Genomic DNA, 8,026 nt, shown 5'->3' on the forward strand with positions numbered 1-8,026 from the left:
GTTGGACTCCTTGGTAGGTGACCGTTGGTTTTCTACACTAGATCTGACCAGCAGGTACAACCAAGTCCCAGTGTTTGAACCCGATCGTCCCAAGACCGCCTTTTGTACGCCCTTTGGGCTTTTTGAATGGAACCGTATGCCTTTTGGCCTGTGTAATACACCAAGTACGTTCCAGCGGTTGATGGAACGGCTTTTTGGCGACCAAAGGCATCAGTCAGTCTTGTTATATCTTGATGACATTATTGTGTTCTCTTCATCTGTGCAGCAACATGGCAGCGTCTGAGGGTAGTGTTGGGTCGTTTAAAAACCGAGGGACTTAAGGTAAAACTGGAGAAGTGTGCGTTTTTCCGGGAAGAGGTTAGCTATCTTGGGCATATTATCTCCTCGCAGGGGGTAGCGACGGACCCAAAGAAGATCGAGGCTGTAGTCCAGTGGCCTCGCCCTACAATGGTGTCAGAGCTGCGAACCTTTTTGGGTTTTGCCAGCTATTATAGGCGCTTTGTGGAGGGGTTTGCCAAATTGGCAGCCCCATTGCATAAAGTAGTGGCAGAGTTGACGGGAGGTAAGTCTAGGAAGCGTGGTCAGGATGTAACTGCAGTGTGGTCAGAGCAGTGTGAGGAAGCGTTTAAAAATTTGAAGTGTGCCCTCACTACAGCGCCTGTGTTAGCTTATGCAGATTTTACCTGGCCTTTTATCCTGGAGGTTGATGCCAGTCATGTTGGCCTGGGGGCAGTACTCTCACAGGAATTTGACGGTAAAGTTAGACCTGTCGCTTATGCGAGCCGAAGCCTCAGACCAGCTGAACGTAGTACTGCCACTTATAGTTCTATGCGCCTGGAGTTTTTGGCCCTTAAGTGGGCTATGGCCGAAAAGTTTAGAGAGTACTTGCTTGGCCATAAGTGCCTGGTACGTACTGATAACAACCCACTAAGTCATTTGGCTACAGCCAAGATTGGGGCTACTGAACAACGGTGGGCTGCTGAGTTAGCAGTCTTTGACTTCAAGATCCAGTATAGGTCGGGTAAGAACAATCAGAATGCCGATGCACTTTCTCGGCTGCAGATGGTTGGTCCCGGGGAAGAGAGTAACTGTTCATTAGGAGTAGTAGTTCCAGAGTTGTTAAGGCGAGTTGCGGCCATAGACTCCGGAGTGGTTACTACGCAGGCTGCCACACAGGCATGGGCCAGTCATCCTCAGAATTTAAGCGAATATCATTTATTATCTTAATGAGCGCTGTCTCTGTGCTGTGATGCGGTCGAAAACCAGATTGAAAATTGTCCAGGTATCCATTTGAGTTTAAGTATTTGTTCAGCTGATTAAAGACTACCTTTTCAATAATCTTTCCTATAAAAGGAAGGTTTGATATTGGTCTATAGTTGCTCAATATGGTGTTATCAAGATTGCTCTTTTTCAGAAGGGGTTTAACAACTGCAGTTTTCAGGGAGTCTGGAAAAGTCCCAGAAAGAAGTGAGGCGTTCACCACTTCTAAGAGGTAGGTTGCAAGTTGCCGCAAACCGACATAAGGTAGAACATGATCGGCGGGTTAGGGAACTGCCTTTGAGGGAAGGTCAGTTGGTTTACCTGCGCGATCACGGTGTGCGAGGTCGTCATAAGATTCATGACCTGTGGAATTCGGCTGTATATCAGGTGGTTAAGGCCCCACAGGTGGGTGGGTCAGTGTATACAGTAGCTCCAGCGGGCGACCTGGAGAAGGTACGTCATGTCCATAAGTCCTCCTTGAAACCCCGATTCCAGGATGGGGTGGTACTGGAGGATCCTGAGATTCGGGTTGAGTTGCCAGTCGAGGGGACAATTGTAGAAGAGCTAGTAGATGGAGACTTGGCTTATGTGGTATCTGCAATTCCTCCAGTAGCCCGGGAGGGTCCGGTGGTGAGTATGTCTCCTTCGGGAGCAATAGATGTTGCTGTGCCCCGGGTGGATGATGCAGTTGGGAATGCACTGACAGAGGCCAGTGGTAGTGGTATAAACTCTTTGACAGTACCGGGACCCCCTTCAGGGGTTCCGCATGGTCAGTCTGGGGTAACCCTGCGTCGAACAGGAAGAGTGGGGGCCGGACAACACCCTAATGTGCATCATTTGCCGCGAGCGGTAGGAGGAAGGGATGCGGGGCCTAACAGACCTTTGGTGTTAGGATCCAATGCTGTTAGGGCCTTATTTAGACCTTGGTGTTAGTTTGTCGTGGGGCGGTATCATTGGTAGCTTTGATTCTTCGTCGGGACGACGATGACAGAAATGGGGGTAGATTGTAGCCGGTGATAGTAGTTTTCTCCACCAATTAGTGGAACGAAGGGCGGGTTGTTGTTTCACGTGTCCTGTTTGACCTATAAAGGCAGTGGTGGGTGTTTTAGGAGTACACGTCTAACAGTCACGAGTGACGTCATCGGATTTCTGGCGTGGGAATGAGTAAATGTGTGGACTGAGGAATCCTGTGTCACATTGTTGCAAACGTGTGTTTTATGGGATTAAGTACGATGCGGAGTTTCTGGTGTACTGCGAGCTGTATGAACCGTTAAAACAAATACCAAAGCATAAGGGGAGGGCACGGCACTGAGAGACGTTGCAGTGGGTTTTTCTCGTCGGGGCGTCGTTGGCTGCACGAAAATCTTCCCCTGGTTCTAATCTTTAATTGCTCTGGTTAGTACTCACTGAGAATAACCAGTGCGTGTGCCACATTTAGTATTTACTTCTCTCTCGAATACCTGCACATAGTTTTACGACTTATATGTTTGCAAGTTTAGAAAAAGCTGATGAACACAATAATGCACTTAAATGAGAAGAAAAGACCGTTCACTTATCTGGCTATTGAGTTTCAGAGGAACTCTGAAAGCGCGCTGCAATGCTCAAGCGAATGCTAATCAGCCATTTAAATGTAAAGCAGCAAGCTCATTGGCTGTGTATGCAACATGAACCAATCAGCTTGTGACAAGTCGTTTAATGCTAAGAATATGATCAGTTACGTTAAAGACCCATCAGCCTGCGCCATCTAGAGTTTCATGACAGAACGAAGTATTTAAGTTAAGAAACTTTATTAATCCCCGTAAGGGGAAACTCATTATACCATTGTACATTACAAACAACACAATAGATAGATAAACAGTAGACACAATCCATCAGCAACTCATTTACCACCTCAAAACCACAACAAATTCCTTGTGTTTGCACACACTTGGCGAATAAAGCTAGCCTAATTCTGATTGTAAATTGCATGCAACACAATAAATAACTGAGCAATGAACACAACAAAATTATTTCATATAAAAATTACACCACTTCATTAAAAAACCTAATAGCAGTGGGGATAAAAGACATTCAAAATCATTCTGTGAACACTGAGGCATTACTAATCTCTCACTAAATGAACTCTGAAGTCTACTAAGAATACCATTTGTTGGATGTCCTTCATAGTACAAAATAATTTTCAATTTTGCCCTTGTTCTTTTTTCCATAATAACCTCAAGAGAATCTGGAGTAAAACCAATAATTGAACCGGCCTTTCTGATCATTTTGTTAATCCTATTATTATCATCCACAATGGCTACGTTTACATGCACAATTTTTGGTTGTTATTTTGATGAATCTGAATGTAGTGTTTACATGAACGCTAAATAAAGTGAGCGGGTTGATGTGCGTGTTTATATGTCACAAGCTTCAAAATCGCTACTACACGGTTTCTTTATTTATTTGTAACAGCAGAATTCATATTTATCCATTTATGGATAAATATACATGTAGCCCATGTGGGAATTTATTATGGGTTTCTGATTTAGATAAAGTTATAAAACTGTATAAAGTTAGGTTAAAATGTACTGTAGAAAAATGTGCTTAGAGACAACCTAAACTGCTGGGTCTGTCATTTTTATTTTCTTTATAATGTGATTGGGTACTTTGTGAATAATAACCTATCAGGATATGAAGGAGGGGCGGGACAAGAAGGGAGTGGGAAGTGAGAAAACGCACGAGAGAGAAAGCGGACAGATGGGAGATGTCGGCGAGACCACTCTCTGAAAGTGTGAATTGTGTATAAAAATGTGTGCTTTATAGTTCATCTCGAGGATATTAGAGTGGATTTCGAACTGAGTTACTGCTGGCTAAGCGTGACCGCGAAGTTCGAGTTTATTTTAAAGTGCGTCACAGACGTGAACGGGAGAACCACTGGCAGCGAGCCAGTACATTCTGCGTGAACACCTTATTCAAATGGAAGAACCGTTCGTTCCGAGCGTCATACGTCATTATGCTATTTCTGCATCATTGCACATGCGCAGTCCTTTCAGTTTCGGGGTTCAATCTGATCGAGTGTTTACATGCACTCTCGACCGTAGAAAAGGAATAAACCACCACCTTCGGATCGATTAAGGTGTTTACATGAAGGTTTTTCAGTCCGATTGAGCCGTCAATCCGATTACAGATGGATTATTTGGTTGCATGTAAACGTAGCCAATGATACTACCTCCCCAGCATAGCACTGCAGTTTCCCTCCATCCTCCCCACCACAACCAGGTTGGCCCCGTCTATGTGGGGGTTGGCTCCGCCCTGCCTTCGTCTTCGGCAGGAATAGCTGGAATCTACGACTTCAGATTTAAGCTATGGATAGGGCCTACACCAAATAATTCTGTTTTTTGAATCAGCTTTGTAAATAGTAATACAACAATATTGTAGTTACATCTTTTTTTACATATGAAAGCTGTCACAGTTATGGACTATTGTGTTTGTTTTCATTTGATCGTGTTCCATTGACCTAGTTTCTGTCTCCCCTTGATTGTGTCATGTTGTTCAGGTGTGTCAGGTTGTTATTGTCAATTATCCTTCCCATATAAGTTGCATTCAGTTCAGTGTTTCCTTGTCCAGTCTTATGTTTGTATTGGTGTGTGTCAGCCCCTCATCTCTGTGGGTTATCTTCTTCCTGGATATTATTAAACCACTTTATGATTCACTTTTACGATGAATTTATCATCGTCTGCGTGTGCCTTTCTCGACACAACCTTGACAGAAGCCCGGACCTTATAAAGTAAAAGCGGCGTGTTTCCCCGCGTTTTGTTTTTCGTTTTTGTCAGTTTTTGTTTCGTTTATGGATGATCCTGCCGTCCTCGTCCTCCTGCTGGAGCAGGGGGATCGCTCTCTCGAGGACCACACTGAAGACTTTGTGTTTCTCGCCAACCTAACACCTTACCCGGACAGCTGCCTCTGCTCGTTTTATCAAACTGGACTAAACACCACCACACGAGCGCAGCTGTCCGGAGAGGGTCCTCGAGAGAGCCTCGCCGCCTTAATTGAGTGGGTGCTGGTGTCCTGCAAATTACCGCTCACCGTGGACATCGCGGACGACAACACCACTCATGACCCAGAGCCCAGCCCACCATCTCCCCGCTGCATGGAGCCAAAGCCTGAGCCCACCGCTGACGGAGAGCCAGAGCCACCTCGACTGACGAGCCGTCGCCAGTGAATTCGACAGTGCTGAGGATAGCCTCAGAGCCAGAGCCCGTAACGTCAGACCAGGTGCGAGAGCCAGCTACAGAGCTCGCCATGGGGGAGAGCGTGATGGAGAGCGTGAGGGAAGCTCCGCCCACTGCACCATGGCTGAGGGTGAGCTGAGCTCAATGGACTATAACTGGGATTTGTATGCAGACATGCCCCCTTCAGAAGTTCCACCTTCATCTGAGCTCTCTGTCTGCCCGTCCTGAACTGTCTGCATGCCCAGAAACGACCACGGATGTCGTTCCCCTGTCCGCCGCGCTCCCAGTGTTGGGAGTCGCGATATGGTGTGTGTGGGTGGCGCACACCATGCCTGAATCCTTTACCCGTCTGGATTTCCCACCCACACTCCCTCCCTCCCTCTCCTGCCTCCTTCTGTCATCCCTGTTTCACCATTGCCACCACTGCTTCCTGTCAGCCCCTCTGCTCACCCTCAACCCACCATCTGTTTGCTGGATTCGCCGCGGATCTGCCACTCTCCATCGGCGTCGTGGCTGGAGGATACCTTGTCTCCACCTCCAGCCTCTGAGTCCTGGACTCCGCCTCAGCCCTTCGAACCAGCGGCTCCACCATGGCTCCTAACTCCCTCCTCTCCACCATGGCCCGTCAGTCCACCAGCTCCGCCGGGCTCCCTCGTCCCTCCGGCTCCGCCATGGTCTGTCGTCGACCATCCGCCACCTTGGGACTCCACTCTTCCAGCTGCACCTCGTCCCTCCATCCCTCTGGCTCTCTAAGGCTCCTCCTTCCCTCTGGCTCCACCTCGGTCCTCTGTCGCTCCGGCTCCACCGTGGCCTTCCGGATCCCCGCCTCGGTCGCTGGCGCCATCTGCTCCGTTTTGGCCCTCCAGATCCTCGGTGTCGCCCTGGCTCATTGGCTCTCCGTCTCTGCCTCGGGCTCCTCCTCCACCTGCTCCGTCGCCGTAGGTCGGCCGCCTGGAGTCGTCAGCCCTTCCTCCACCATGGCTTCTCCCTCCGTCGGCTCCACCGTGGGCCGTCATCATGGCTGCGGCCTGGGTCCCACCTGGCTCCTCCTCCTGCTCCGTTTACCTTTTGTCGTCACCCTGGCTCCTCCCTCCGTCTGTTCCTCCATGGATCCTTCTGTCTCCTCCATGGCTCCTTCCTCCACATGATCTGCCCTGATCCCTTCTGCCTCCTAAATGGTTCCTTCCTCCGTCATCACCACCCTGGACTCTGTTGTTCATCCTCCTCCCGGTCATCCGGCCACCTCCTGAACCTCCTCCAGTATGTGTCTGCCTGCCTTCCTGCCAGCCCTTTTCCATCCCACATCCACTCCTTTGTCCTCCTCCTAAGTCCCCCTCCGTCCCATCCCTTTTTCTCCACGGTGTGAGGTCGCGCCTTCCGGGAGGGGGGAGAACTGTCACAGTTATGGACTATTGTGTTTGTTTTCATTTGATCCCTCATGTTCCATTGACCTAGTCTCCCCTTGATTGTGTCAGGTTGTTCAGGTGTGTCAGGTCATTATCATCAGTTATCCTTCCCATATAAGTTGTATTCAGTTCAGTGTTTCTTTGTCCGGTCTTACGTTTGTATTGGTGTATGTCAGCCCCTCATCTCTGTGGATTATCTTCTTCCTGGATATTATAAAACCACTTGTTGAATTTATCATCGCCTACATGTGCCTGTCTCGACACAACCGTGACAAAAGCAAGGAGAAAAAAGAAAAGAACAACGAGAAAAAAAGGGGGGGAAGTTATTTCCAAATTACTATAAATATTGTACAACATAAAAGGTATGGCATAATCTACTCCCACACCATTTCTATATACAAACTGTAAAGGGTCTTGAAAAACTAACACTTGTGTATTCAAATGACTGAGAATAATCCTTTCAAAACAATTCATTACATGTGATGTCAAAGCTATGGGTCTCAAATTGTTTAAACCCCGACCAACACTACATGTTTTGGAATAGGAACAAGACATGATGTCTTCCACATTAGAAGTATTTTTGATAAAGACAAGGACAAAGAAAAAATCGAATGAAAAACACACAACTATCAGCACAAATTTTCAGGGTACGCAGGTGAATACCATCAGGTCTCCTGTATCATATAATCTTACAAAGATACAATCTGATTGTATAGCTTTTATCATGCTCTTAGCCAAACAACTAATATTGCTGAAGTGGAGGGATCAGAGGCCTCCAACTCCAACACAATGGATTCGTGAAGTTGGAAAAAATCAAGCATTCTATAATAGGTTCATCTAACCAGTTTAATGTAAGTTTAATGTACGTTTTTAAGTTTGGGGCCCTTTTAAGCAATATGTCACGGAACATGTTTTATTGTCGGACGTAGACTGAATCTTAGTTCTTAGCATTTTTTTTTTCAGTAAAATTTTATTTTATTATACTAATAGTGCACTTTAAGTTGATCTTGTCTTATGTTCTGCTTTGTTTTCTTCTTTGTAGCATTGTCCTAAAACTCATAAAGTTGAAAATAAACATAATCACACAAGCTGCAATGACTGCCAAACGTGCTTTATTGCACAAAGCATATTATCTTTTGCAGTATTTAT

The sequence above is a fragment of the Sinocyclocheilus rhinocerous genome, unplaced genomic scaffold (genome assembly GCF_001515625.1).
Source record: "Sinocyclocheilus rhinocerous isolate Xijiao unplaced genomic scaffold, SAMN03320098_v1.1 scaffold1523, whole genome shotgun sequence".
NCBI lineage: Eukaryota > Metazoa > Chordata > Actinopteri > Cypriniformes > Cyprinidae > Sinocyclocheilus > Sinocyclocheilus rhinocerous.